The following is a 14870-nucleotide window of genomic DNA, read 5'->3' on the forward strand; positions in this document are numbered from 1 at the left end:
GAATGATTTACCTCCGTTCAGAAAACAGGATGACTTTTTCCATCACAAAGCACTAATTTTAACAGAGTAGACAGCCTTAAGCTATGCAAGCCATCATCAAACGTTAAAGAAATATTAATAAAATAACTCAGGGAGTGGTGTCCTTTAGCCAGGAGTATAACTATCCCTTGAACATTTTAGGGGCCAAAATAGTGTAACATCTCAGGTAATGGGATTCCACATCCACCAGTCTCCAGCCTCTGCAAGCCCCACTCACTCCTCCAGCTGGATCCAGGCTGCCTGACACCTTGATTGTCTTTCAGTCAAGTATCACTGTCCTGCTGTCAGCGCTTCAGCCATCTTTACCTCTGAGGTATACAGGCACCTGTCAGCTTGATGGAACAGTGCATGTATGGACTGGACTTGATGATCCTAGAGGTCTTTTCCAACCTCGATGACTCTATTGTTCTATGATATAGGATTAAATGTTGATTCTGGTCTTCTGATATCATTATTATAATTCTATTTGTTTATATTTTGATTTATTTTTCAGGATAACCAGAAGTTTCCAAGACAAGCTTTCATTTCTCTATTCAGAAAACTTAAGATATCTTTAAGCATGCTAGAAAATGCCCACCTCCCTCCCTCTGAGTGCTTCATCAGAATTTTCAGGCTTTTACCAGCATAGTGCATAGTCACGTTTTTGTTTCTTTACTTCACAACACAAGGGAGTGAGGCACAGAGTAAGTGTTCTATTTAAAAATGCTTTGACACATTTTGTTGAGGCCAAGAGAACTCTGTTGAAGTATTATCATGATTTACTTGAGATAAATCAGCAAATAACTCGTGTTGTCCCATAGGGCCACTCAGCTAAGCGTGTGTTTTATATACACAGAGCCCTATAGCTTCAGCAATTGGCACATTTCCTTCCAGTCAATGTAGAGATTACACAATAAGACAGAGATATTTAGAGAGATGCTGCTGGTGGTGTCTGAGCCCCTAGGCTTTGTTCAGGCAGCTCCAATCTGAATGGATCTCTTCCATACCAAAAGAAAAAAAAATCTCTGGAGTGCAATGCCAAACGTTTTCTATTAATGGTAACATGAATGTTATTGCTGAGCTGTGTTATGCCAGATGATTGTATGCAGCAGAAGGTAATTTAACTCACCAGAATTTTGCTTTGCTTCCCTCCCCCAGGTTAAAAGTCTGATCATATGCCTGCTGTACACGGAAAATCATCAAGTGACTGCAGCAAACGCCTCTCAGAACACAAAGCAGCATCAGGCAGGCAGCAGCTAAAAGAAGACCCCGCCACGAGGGGAAGCAAACAGTGGGGCTGTGGTTTCCCACTGATTTCCCCAGCCCTTAGCTGGTGGAGGGAGGATTACTAAACCCTTCTGCTTTGCTCTGAAGTGCTACAAATAGAACGGTAAATCTAAATAATGAGGTGCCCGCTGTTCCCTTCAGTACGTGCTGCAGATGACAAGCAGGGACCAAAAACCAAAAGGAAAACTAAGTATAGCTGAAGGCTGTTGTACCCACCATGGAGCTGACTCCTGAATTGTGTTGAGGTATATACTTTGTACTTGTGTTGCACATCCTGCAATTGTGACTGCCTTGTGTTGTAAGTGAGGCCGATTATTCATGCCAGGACACTCTCTGCACCAGTGACCCCCCGTTATATGGCTCAGCGCCCACTCTGCTGAGCTACAGAAAAGGGAGGTTGTATCCTGAGATCAGAGCAGTGGTTCGCAAACTTTTCCCCAAATTTCCCCCTCTTCTGCCTCCTACAGAAGGTGGCAAGTACAATGGCATTGGACCACTTTCCCCATGATGGTCCCTATGTGTTATCAAGCCCAGCCCACAAGGAACCTTGGCTACAAAAAGCCTGATGGAGGGTCTTCTGAAGGGGACTACTCATGCCTGCCCCCGATAAATGCTACCTCTGGTTTGAGATTGCTTATCATAGACTGGAATTGGTTCAAAAGCTCCAAAACCTGCCTGTGATTGTGAGCTCGATAGCAAATCTGAGAGCTGCTAGCTTTCAACTGCCAGCAAAGGCAGACTGGACAGGGATTACACCAAGGCTGATGTTATTTCTTGTGTGTTGGCCTACACTTGAGGCAAACTATTGCTTTCCTTATCTACTACAAACACTTAAAACCCTCAAGTTGGGTTTCTGGAAGTAGAAACCTCAGAAAGAGGGTGAACGCCTACAGAAACATGCTGAGAGGTGAAATTCAGGCACCATCTCTAGGATTGATCAGAGCCATATATGAGGCCATTGATGCCTCATCCAAACTTCTGTTTAATTAGCATGTGGTGAATACATTGGATGAGCTCAACTACCCGGGTCTGAAAGTAGCATTTTTAAAAGGAGGTGTAACTATTTGTAAGCAAGGGCTAGGTCTGAGCCACTTGCCAGTTTTATTGCTTCAGTGGATTAGAATTAAAGGGTAGGGTCCTTTTTTCCCCAACATAAGTATTGAGCTAGAAATTCATGGCTACTTTCAGAAGTGATCCAAGTCCTTCATATTCCACCTGGAATCTATTCAGATGAACAAAAGTGTTTTCACTTGTGAGCAGTTAAAGGCTAAGAAGGGTTCTTCAGCAACGCACACATACATTCACATTCTCTCGCCCTCTCGATCAGGATCCTCAGCTGCGAATTCAAAGGCCTCTGGTCAAGGCTTTCCTCTCATGTATGTGTCTAAAGCACCAGTTTGCAAGTTTTTGGAGTGGATGAGCCTCCATTTATTGAACCTGATAAAACTTTGCTGATAGAAAGCCGATTTCTGATTTAGACTTAACTCCTGTCTGCATTATCAAACATATTCCTGACCATTCCTCCACACTCCTTAAGATTTTCAGTTAATTGCATCAGTTATTGGCAATTGGTGATCCTGTTAGCAGCAGTTCCCAGAGTCCCAGCCAAAGCGAACGCGATGGCGGGTCACGATCTCAGCATGCTGAATCATTTTTGAAGGGGGACCTGACACTTTCAAAAGAGGCTTAAGCTACTTGCCATTTCTCTGGGGTAATTCCTACATATCACCTGGCATACCTGGGCTGAGTACATCTACTCTGGCTAATGCTTCCTGAAATGACAGATTTCAGAATAATTCTGTGTTATACATTTGGATAGCTGCTTCACAGGCTGCTTGTCTTTGAGAAATGATAATGAAAAGCAAATCATTAAAAAAATGAGAAAAAAGAAAGAGGTTAATGGTGCTGGAATGAAATGGGAACACATGTCTAAGTGAAGATTTTAGTGTTTTGGGGCTCTGGTTTGAAGTAGAGCTGATTGCCAAAGTAACTGGATAACATAAATTTTCTTTAAATTTCTTTGCGATTTTGCAGCTAATACAACTCCAGTGAAAGTTCCTAATGTTATTTTTCCTCTTAACCTAATTAACAAACTGAAAATTTATGCAGTCCTAAACGGAATTACTTTCTCCTAAGCACTGCAGAGGGAGTTATTTCTCAGGTACCTGTTAAAGCATGGCTGTCAATGCTAATGCTTCACTCCAGCTACAATACCTGAATGCTCTTCACGGGAATAATACATCGAAACGGCTCTGTCTGAGGCCATGTTCCCTTATGATGCAAACTGCTAACTTTAACTGAAAAGAGTATCGCCCCACCTCCATTGTTATTGTTTTAGATGCTGGAGTTGTTAAGTTTAGCATGTTTACCTGCTGAACATTTAGAAAAGCCTGGATATGGATCAAAAAGCTGTTACATTTTAAAGAAGAATTGAAAAACCCAAAACCCCTTAGTCTTAATTCCATAAAAGTCTTCAAGAACTCTTGATTAAATTATTAAAACAGAAAACAAATTGTTTAAAGTCTCAGAGCGGAATCATATTTTTTTCTTGAACATGATTTTTCAATGATGCATTTTTCAATAGTTGTGAACAAGTAATCCTGTTTTAATACAAGAACCTGACATCGCTTTTAGAGTGATATTCTAGGGTATTACCAATACCATGCTAATAGTTTCATAGGCAGTCAGTTTCTCAAAAACAGATTTAACACATTTCCAAACAGAAAATTTGTGTATTATTTTGTGGCTTAAATTTTTTATCATGATGCCACTTCTAAAATACTGAAGGCATAAAATGGTTTATGGTCCAAAAGATAAATAAGCCACTATGTTGGAATGTAGAGAAGGATCTAAGAAAGTGCTAAAAGCATTATTAGATACAGAATGGACTCTTAAATCTTTTATGCAACTTGATCAGTTCCCACTGGAACCACACTGTATTGTTTTCATAAACAAACACCAAAAGTTGCTGCGCACAGTGTTTCTGGACTATAACAGACTGCTTTTGTGCGTTAACACAAAAATTTAAATTATAAACTACAAATGATACTATGAAAAATTCTTTTTTCCAGCACGCTGCTTGTAAATGGCACATCATCCTTCTTGATCGTCAACAAAGTGATCACATTTGTGACAGTCGGTTGCTTCATCCTCCATGGAAGTGCCGCAGCTCACAGCCAGGCTGGGAGGAGCAGCCCAGCAGTGTTGTCCTCTCTGAGGGAAGAGACTCATTTCCTGAACTGGAATTTGCCCATACAACGAGATTAAGGAGGTGACTCCTCTCCCATCTTGGTTTTTTTGACAGGAAAAAGCAATAGAGAATAACCCTCTGTTTTTATCTGCTCAACAGTACAACACTAAAAAGTCTTTTTTTGTGTAGAAAAGGCATTCAAATCCCTGGCTTATTACTCAGTATTGTCAACCAAACCTGGCAAGTGAGTTTTTGTTTGCCCATTTTCAATAGAACAGTTTAACCTTACACTAGACCATACTTTTCCAGCTCATTTTTTAAATGCAGTGCTCTCCAAAAGATCAGGCTGTGGCTGAGATCTCCTGTCCTGCATTGGCTACAGCCCAGTGACTTGCGAAGCACAAAATTCTGCGTCCTGCAGACTCTAACCCCCAAACCGCCCTCCTTGCCGCACCTCTGCATGCTTGCGTTGCACTCACCCTCTTCCCCTCTGATGAAGTCTGGAAAAATGTCTGTCAGTGAAAAGGCAGTTTGTCCAAACTGTTCTAATGCTTGGTTGAAGCTCATGCTATGCGCTCCCAAGTAAAATACAATCTGTTATTTTTACACTCTAAGCACTGCTGTTCATTTTTTAAAAAAAAAAAAAATAAATGCAGATGACTTTGTGAAGATGTAGTCTGGAGAGCAGTGAGAAAAGAAAAACCACACAAAGTTGGTTTCAGAAATAAGGACTTTTGAAAGGAGTGTTTTGAGCATCTCTAGTAGTCTAAGACATATGTAAAGCGTCCAGACCATAAATATTGAAACAAAACATTTGGTAAGTGAACAAAATATTTTAAGTGCTGTACAAGAGGGAATGAAAATCTGTGCTGTATAATTATTTTATAATTGTGAATTAGTGACAGAAAGGTAAAAAGGGAAAATTAGTGTAGTTATAATTTAAGGGCACTGATGAGATTTGACCTAGCCTTTAATTTAGAGGTAGAAACAGGTATTCTGTCAATGTTCTCCCATGAGTCAGTATAAAATGTTAAACTCTCCTACAGTTTAGGCAAAAACCATATGCGGCTCACTATTATGTAGAAAGCATTTTAGCCTAGGGGATAGGACATCTGAGCCCATAATTTTTTTCCTAGAAGAGAATAAAAATACGGCTGTGTACTCTCTACCAGTCAGTACGCAGATGGTGGTACTTCAGAGAACAGGAGATGAACAAGTGGAAGGGTCAGCAATTTCAAGCAAAGCGTCTGTATAAGCTATGAATGAATCCAGCCTTCCTACCGTGGGGTGGCAATGATCTCGGCACAGAAGCAGCAAATAATTTGTCCCAGAATGGTTGAGTTTCTTAGCCTAAAGCAGAAACAACATTTTAAAATATCCAGTCTCCACCCCTGAAATGCCCCCAGGCTGTTCTCTTGGCTAGAGTATGCTGGCAGCTTGGAGACGGAGAGAGAGAGGAAACAAATACCAACGGTCTAGAGCATGAGGATCAGCTAAGACTGAGGTCCTGCTGTGTTAGGATCTAGACGTACATGTAGTAACTATTGTTCTTCTCTGAGCCTCCAACTGTTTAAATAGAAAGGATCGTTATCTGTGTCTTGCAGAGGAATCAAGAGATTTGCTTTAAGTCTCTGATGAACGTGTTGCAGAGCCAGGAACTCAATCTGAAGGCCTAAAAATCAAACTTCTGTTGCCTAAAAACCACAGACATCTAAAACAGGCCAGTAGATGTAGCAAAGGACTTGCAAAAGAGCTATGCTGGTCTGAAGTGGCAAGCGGAGGGGCATCTAGAGTGACATCTGTGCAGCTGAGTCCCAGCCTTGCATTTTGGCCTTTTACTTGTCCCTCAGCAGATGGACAGCAACAGGGAGATACTTTCAAAATTGACTTCATGTGTTGACAAGCTACAGATGCAATCTCTATTCCTGTAGGACTAATACAATTGTTCTGCACCTTCACTGGACACAGAAAAAAAATCTGCAGGAATTTAGACACAAAAGAGAGCTGATTTCTATTGTGCCATACTTTAAGCCATGTGTGAGCACACAGGAGTCAAGACAGAAGAAATGAGCAGCCATTTAAATCATGGGCTGCTATTAACGCTCACTAACTCCACTTCACCCATGAAGCTACTATTACGCATACAGTATAAAGTGGACTTGAACAATAATACTGGGTCTTGCCTTGTCCCTGCATGCTGCAAAAAGGAAAGTTCATGAAGAGTTTTTCATTACAAACCACACAAAAATGCATTGCTGCTGTCTCCTGACATGCTTAGGAAGGATACCTTCATACGGAAATGAAAGAGAAATAACCTTGTTGCCCCACAGCCAAAAGGAAAAACCACACCATTTCCTGTACGAGTGGAAAGCAAACATTGAGGGAATAAAATGGATATATCAGAACTTGCATTGCAAATGTCCATGCACACGGACAAGGCATAATTTCAAGAGCTACGGTGTTGCTGAAGCTGGGGACGCTTTTGTTGATGTCTGTTGAGAATCGCTGTTATATAACTCATGCCCCAGCACACAGAAATGTCGGAGAGCTCCAGCAAAAATATGGCTTGGAAAGATTTGTCATTACAGATGGTCTAAATTATACTGCACAGCACAGACTGTGTTTTCTCCTAGAGCATTTAGCAGGATGTGTATGTAAGAAATCCTATATTCCCTGCTACAGAACTAGGAAATGGATCCTGAAATAATTTCTCAGTATAAAGTCAGCAGCTATAAAACTAATGAATGAACCTTGACTCAACATGACTTTCTCTGGGTGCCAAAGCAGACCTTAAACCAGGTCAGGCTAAGACCTACCAGTTCAGACGTGACATTGCAGACACGACAGAAAACAAACAAAAACTGAATGAATGGGTATTTTGGTCAGTGTTCATCAGGGTCAGCTGACAACTTCTTACAAAGACATTTAGCTGTGGCTTTGTTTCAAAAAAAATGGGCCTGCATGTCAGCTGCAGAGAAAGTGTCACCTAGCCAGCAAAGCCAAAGGAGTTAAAGGGTTTTATCTTGGGACAGCACACATATTGAGAAGTACCTTGCAAAATCCGTGCCACCCTTCACGACCTTCCATAGACCCATTCTATTTTGCTCATGGACCTTCCTTCTACCCCCCTACGACCTTCAGGATTCACGTTTACCTCCTCTGCATTGATTCTATCCATGAAGGTGTAAGCCTGCCTTCAGCAGACTGTCTCGCTCATCTTCCTCAACTGACTCCTTAGTGTGTTCACAGTGATGCCTTACATCTACTTTAACTACTGCTCAGAAATAGCTTCATCCACAACCCTGAAAATGTAACAGCTCTAAGGCTTTGAAACAGGCCCTAGAAGAGGACAAACAGAAGTTACCAGCAACTTTTTGGTAGTCCATAAGGAGATTAAAAAGTTAATAGAAAAAAATTCCTTCAACTTTTTTTTATGTAGCTCCTACTGAAAAGTGTGTAACGTGAGAGAAAGTTAGAGCCAGTCCGTAGTCTGCTATAGAAATTAGCTTCAATGGGAAGAATAATGCTGCTTACAAAACCAGGGAGCTGCACTGCATAGGAAATAGAGCATGAAAATGATTTGTGCTGTGATGTCGAGATTAGAGAGAACAAGCAACATGAATTAGCAAGTGGAATGCAAATATTGTACATTCAAGTATAACTTCAGCGGAATACCAGAGATGTGGGTGCACAAGGAATTGGAGAGTCTCTAAAGTCTCTAAAGCCGCTGCTCTCCACTGACTGGAGCCCATGCACAGCGGCTTAGGTGGCCCCAGCTGCCATTGACCTAGAGCTGATGCTTTCTCCTTACTCTTCTTTAGCAGTTTTTATTGCATGAAACTAAAGATTTTGTTTATGCAGATACTTTGCATTTGGGACAGTGGCTTGCCTAGAAGAACATGTGGAGGTTGACACGTCTTGGCTTTGGACAGAGACAGCAGTAACTAACCAAGAATAACATATAGGTCCTTTAGAGAGCAGTGAGGGGAAGAAAAGCAGATGTGTGAGAAAGGGGGTGTGCTAGTAAGCACAAACTAGGCTGCTTTGTTGGCCAGCTGGATCAGTAACTAGAGCCTGCAGTCTTAGCTTTCCATGCTTCGCTTTGCACCTCCTTGCAGGATTAAGGAATGGGGCAGCATTTAATAGAGATTAATTTTTCTGATGCACCATTATTTAGTTTCAAGGTCTTCTTGCCCCTTAACTTGGAGCTCAGAGTTGTATGCGTAATACTACTTTCATAATACAGCAACTACTCAAATGCTTTACTGAAGCAGGGCCATGGTATACTAAAAGCTTTCTGTAGCTGGAAGGGTTGAACTAGGAACATTCTGAATGCAGACAAGAAAAAGTTTTCTTGTGTAAAAAGGGCTGCTTGGGTAAAGAAGTATTTCAAAGCAAGTTTCCTTTAATTCTGCAAGAATGGAGCCTATGTTTTTAACGGAAAGGGTCTAGGTCTAAGCTTGTCTGTGCCTATACAAGTCCAGCGATAAATTTGTCAGTGAAATGATCACCATTACCTCCTTGTTACCAAGCTCTCTGCTTGTCTTGATCTGTGAGCTCCAGACTTGAATACAGAAATGACAGGTTTAGGGCTCACGCCATATTATTCCTCCATATTCTCCCTTCATTTATAGGTTTAATGCCATAGAAATTGTCTTTTTTCACCCTAATTACCTGCCTTCCCCCTGTAAATGGTGTAGTTGCATTGCAGTGACTGCACTTGACTCAACAGCTACCTTCTGTGTGCATTGCTCTTCCCTGCTTGACCTAAAAATCATGACAGTACTTCATTTCTGGAGGCATTTAATTGTTTTTCCTTAAGGAAATTAATTTGTTCCTTCTATAAGAAAGGTGACTTCTGCTTTCCCTTTGAATACTTCTTTAGGGAGAGAGCGGCAGAGGAATGAAGTGGGTGATTTGGGTTTTTAAATCAATAAACTCAAAGCTCCCAAAATACAGTACTAGTGCAAAGGAGCAAGTGCGCAATTTTCTCAGTAGCAAATATAGCTACATGTATCTAAATCCAAGACATTCATCAGCGCTTTTATAGGCTAAGACGGGGCTCAGAAATGATTTTCTGTTTAAGTACATAAGATCAAACATGTTTGTCATTTTAGCCTTCTCTTTATTCTATCTGATTTCTAGATCTTCTGACAGACTCTCTTTAGATGTCATTGCTTCAAGCTTCTGCTTTTATCACATTAACCACTCTTCATGAGCTTTTACACATCAAAATGTCTTTAGATACATTGTTGAAGAGTACTTGTGAAGAGTTCAATAAAAAGTTAGAGAATCTGTGCCTGAAACTTTATACAAACACATTTAGAGGAAAAAAAAACCACCAAAACCACAAACAAAAATCTACAGTCCTGCATTCTCATTACATTTTTTTCAAGGAGAAAAGACGTTTTCATTATGCTTGAATATAGCTTTGTTAGCGTGCAAAAACCCAGAAGTGGTGAGCCATCGCATGCCTGTCAGATTCTTAAATTCTTGGAGCTTAATACTTTTGCCTTTTCGAACTATTCCCTCCCTGCTGTACCAAGCAGATGGTTATACCAAGCTCTATAATTAGAAAGATCTCCATTTCCTAATGGATTGCCTGGACTTTTCCTGATCTGCCTCTCCAGGTTTGTGTTGGTCCTGCTTCTATTTAAGTTTTGGCTACAGAAAATTCTTCCAAGCTAGTCAAAAGGGCTGGGCTTTGCTCTAAATGGTTTCAACTGAGGACAGAAATAGCCTTTGTAAGATCGTTTGGTGACTTCCTCACTGGTTGCCATCACCTGTGATCACTTGTGCTTCACCAATACCTTGCAATTAGCACATAGGGTAATGATAACAACATGTGCACAGCATTAAAGCTCTCTCGTGCCTCTCACAAGCAGGTTTGGACTCGCCTCTGACTGAAGGGTGCATTTGTTCATGGAAAGAGACTGTTTCTAGCGCACATCAGCAGTGTAGAGTCACAAGAGGACCAGCACAATGGCAGGATATTTCCATGGTAAGTATTTCATACTAGTGGTTTTCTTATCAGTTACAGATTCATTTATTTCTGGATATTTTTGCTTATTTCTGCTATTTTTTTATACAACTGCTTGTAGTTAGACTAGAGAGCAAGGACCATTAGAAAGAAACTTCAAAAGCATTATCAGGACACTTTTGTGCATATGCATGTAGGTAGATGGATGATAAGCTAAATTACCAGCTGGGGTGTCTTGATGCGGGGTGGGGAAGTCTAGCACCAGGATTTGCTAGAGGACAAAGGGGAGCTACCTTTCATCAGCATCCATGAGGTGCTGGAATCCCACTGAAACACATACTGCGACACTGTGATGTGTTAGCATGTTAAATAAGAAAAAGCCCAGCCACTACACCTGCGTTACCAGGTATAAGAGCCAAATGCATCCAGCTTTCTGAGTTCATTTTCCTGCATTTCCCTCAGAATAACTGGAGGAGTAAACGCTGGAGCTATGCTTGAAAAAGATCCAGTTTAGTTCCTTGCATTTAAAAAAAAAATAATTGATCGCGCATGGTTATTTACAAGTTCTGCTGTGGAGCTGGTCACCCAGGGGAGGCCACTTGCGAGTGAATGACTAGAATTTGTGAGTACAAGGATAACCACTACAGTGGTATGCAAGCCGTAAAGCCACAGCCTTAGCATGTTGATTGCTCCAGAAATAAACAAGAAGCGATGCCTTGAGAAGCTTACAGCGTGATTAGACAGGCAGAGTGAAAGCATTTCCGTTCCAGGTACTGGAATAAATCAGTACTTAGATGGTCATTCACAAAGACCTTCAAGGTCAGAAGTGAAGCATGCATTTCCTGCACCTTTGGCAAAGATTTTCCCCCTATTCAGTAGATGCTTGAAAAGCACACAAACCCCTTGCTCTCAGCTCCGCCTGGTTGCATAGCCCAAGCCTCCCACATGCTATTTCCAGGGCATGTTGCCTGGAGGAACTGTACAGTAAAGGTGTTATTAATCACTAGCAGCAGTTTTTCCCTCAGCCATTTCGAATCTTCCACTGCAGAATATCCTGTAATGTCTCAGCTGTTAGCAATCAAGTCCCAAAATTACCACTTCACAATCCTAATCAGTTCTGAAATTAAAAAACACCCCCCCACACACACATACAACATCCCCTCCATCAGAAGCAAGACTAAAAACACTATTTGCAAAAACCGACAAAACACCCTACACCACACTCTCCAACACATCCAGTGTGAAGACAATAAGTAGAGTGACAGGGTTTGTTGCTAAATTTTTTTAAGGAAACCAATGGCTCATCTGGTGTGTGAATCATTGTTGGTGAACTGCTGATTTGTTGTTTTATCTCTTTGGACATCAGGAGAGTGCTGTAATATGAATGAATTTAAAGAATGAAAGAAAATAAAGTAAGTCTTGATTTGTTGCATGATTATTGAATTTCTAGCTATGCTACACTAGTCCCTGAAGCACATAACAGTACTGTGTTTTTTAGGGTTCGATCATCGATGTCCCTTAAATATATTAGCATAGAACAAAAATATCTTCTGTTTAAAATATTGCCATAAATGAGATCTGAAGGAAACCTATTTTCTTAATGTAACTGCAGGAAATGTTTGAACTAAGAAGACCTAAACGTTCCATTTTCGTGCTACTTTGAGAAGACTCTGAGCTCAGTGTATCATGGCTTTCAATTCCTCTTCCCTGTTAATTTGGGAGGTTAATTATGTGACATACATGTAGAGCCTAGGATTAATGATAAATAATCTAGTATTTCAAACAGACTGTTTTAACGTAGGATAGGGATAGGATTGTAGTTAGAAACAAAACGAAAGACCATTCAGTGGCTTCACAGATAAGGACACTAGGCACGCAATCAAAATATACAGCAGCAAATCATTAACTTTGAGAATTGTTTTCAAGCAAGTTTTAAGTCTTGATTTATCAAAACGAGGAATGCTTACTCTAGGCTGTTGACTGTTTGAATGGGGGGTTGTTCCTGATAATCTGGTTCCTTGATTCCTGAAGTGGGCAATGGATGTGTCTGGGGTGAATGCTGGGGGGCAGACGGCTGAGCAAGACCTGTGGAAAGGTAACTGTACTAGAAGTGCAGGAAGGCTATGTATTTTATAGCTTTTTGTTCCCTTTGTACCAAATATTTTTTGTTATTTTTTTTGCTAAAAGGTTCTTTCTTGGATCTCTTCTGATAGCTGCAAGCATGAAAGTGTGCAGCAGGGAGGTCATCACCTGAGGAAGGGTAAGTGCAGCAGCCATTACAATATGACTATGCACCTGTTGTTCATCACTATTTCTCATGTCTGTTTATAGCTGCAAATAAATACAATGTCAAATTGAATCTGGGAAAAAGCTTAGAACAGATCCCTAGGAATTTAGCTGGAAATAGCTGAAGGAAAGATGTGCATAAGTGAACCTTGAAGGAGGTTGTCTTCCCCTTCTAATCTGCCCTAGTGAGGCCACATCTGGAGTACTGTGTTCAGTTCTGGGCCCCCAGTCCAAGAAGGACAGGGAACTGCTTGAGCAAGTCCAGCGGAGAACTGCCAAGATGATCAGGGGGCTGGAGCATCTCCCTTATGAGGAAAGGCTGAGACGCCTGGGTTTTTTCAGCCTGGAGAAGAGAAGCCTGAGGGGGGATCTCATCAATGCTTATAAATATCTGAAGGGTGGGGTGTCAGGACGATGGGACTGGGCTCTTTCCAGTGGTGCCCAACGCCAGGCCAAGGGGCCACGGGCACAAGCTGGAACATGGGAAGTTCCACCTGAACATGGGGACAAACCCCTTCCCTGTGCGGGTGCCAGAGCAGGGGCACAGGCTGCCCAGAGAGGCTGTGGGGTCCCTTCCCTGGAGACATTCACACCCCGCCTGGACGCGGCCCTGTGCCCCTGCTCTGGGGGTGCCTGCTCCAGCAGGGGGTGGGACGGGATAAGCTCCAGAGGGCCCTTCCAACCCCTGCTACTCTGTGATAAGTGAAGGAGCAGCATTATGGTGAGCGTGCTGTGGTAACTTCAGCTGATCAGTCCTCTCAGTAGACCGACCCAGTGCTAACAGTTACACTAGACTCCTGAATTAGAGACAGCTACCTGGCTATACGATCACTTGCCATTTCTTGAGATTTCTTTTTTTTTTTTATGCTTAAATGTTCTTGAACTCTGAGCGGTCTGTCTCAGTGATCTGTACTCCCAGTTAGGTTTCTGAGCAAAAAGTCATTTGTATGTGTGCACCAAAGTGTTTGTGCTGGCCCAGAAATTAAGTATTTGCTGTCAGAAGTGTTCAGAGCAAACCACAATGCTTCAATTCTCCTGCTTGCCTCTTCTGCTGAGTACATGCATCACGCTTCAAGCTGAAGGGCCACCCATGGAACAGAATGAAAAAAAATTAGCACAGAAACTGTGTAACTACACCCACCTGGCATTGGTGCATGCACAGGGATTGCTGAGACAGCTGGTCACCCACCTGAACAGGCAGAGTAGGTACCCAAGGTGATCTGGGCTGATTAGCATGAAGACTGGTCTGCCTGACAGATGAATCCAGATGCACAGCAACAGCATCACACAATTTCTATCCAGATCTCGCTTTGAACAGTTGGCCTCTGGGAATCATTTTGGGGAGCTGTATATGGAGTAAGGAAAGGCTAGGGGATGGGTGGGTATCCAGTCTTTCTAGAAGGATCCACAAGTTGCCTGGGGGTAAAAGCTTCTTTAGAAGGGGGTAAATTGTTTTTTTTCTGAGTTAAATCCTTCAATGTTTGTTCCTTGGTCATTTTTCACACACAAAACTATGTCTACCTCAATTTTCATTCTGCAGTTGCATTTCCATTTATATCTTCTTATGAGGAGTCATGTGCCAGTTAAGAAAGGGGAGGGGGGAAATGAAAATGGAGAGCAAATAACTTGCAATAACGTAAGATAAAATTGTTACCTTACAAAGGAAACGTGTGACACCTAGCACACCAAAAGGTATTACTTCCTTAAATAAGGCTGGGTTTGAATATCGTACACTGAATGTTGTAGAAGATTAAATGCTAATAATCAGATCAAAAGTGGATATGTGAGATGGGAGATGAGGCTGGGAAATTGCTTGCCAGGCTGAACAAAGAAGAGGACAGGAGTAAAGTTATTAGCTCAATTAAGGAGAAAGATGGTTTGATGAAAACCTACACTCACAGAAATAAATCAAGTATTTAGAATATTAAAAAAGAGACTTAAATTTGTGGACAGCTCTTCTTTGACACCCTCTATGCCAATGTAATCTAAAGGCTTCTCTGATTATGAATGGGTATTGCAAGAAGCAAACATAACAACATTTAGCAGCCTTTTAGTATTTTACAAGAAGTTCCTCAAATGGATATCACAGATGGGAAATTACTGCTATCC

At 41.5% G+C, this 14870-nt stretch overlaps 1 long non-coding RNA gene across 1 annotated transcript in view; it reads left to right on the top strand.

Moving 5' to 3' along the window:
- Nucleotides 1–532: 532 nt before the first annotated feature.
- Nucleotides 533–14870, top strand: part of LOC142066149 (uncharacterized) — a 49748-nt gene continuing 35410 nt past the window's right edge. Inside the window, exons 1-4 of the long non-coding RNA XR_012663615.1 lie at nucleotides 533–722; nucleotides 1177–1550; nucleotides 10381–10496; nucleotides 12663–12735. This is a non-coding gene — a long non-coding RNA (uncharacterized LOC142066149). The remainder of the gene's footprint in view (nucleotides 723–1176; nucleotides 1551–10380; nucleotides 10497–12662; nucleotides 12736–14870) is intronic.

The sequence above is a fragment of the Phalacrocorax aristotelis genome, chromosome 18 (assembly GCF_949628215.1).
Source record: "Phalacrocorax aristotelis chromosome 18, bGulAri2.1, whole genome shotgun sequence".
Lineage (NCBI taxonomy): Eukaryota > Metazoa > Chordata > Aves > Suliformes > Phalacrocoracidae > Phalacrocorax > Phalacrocorax aristotelis.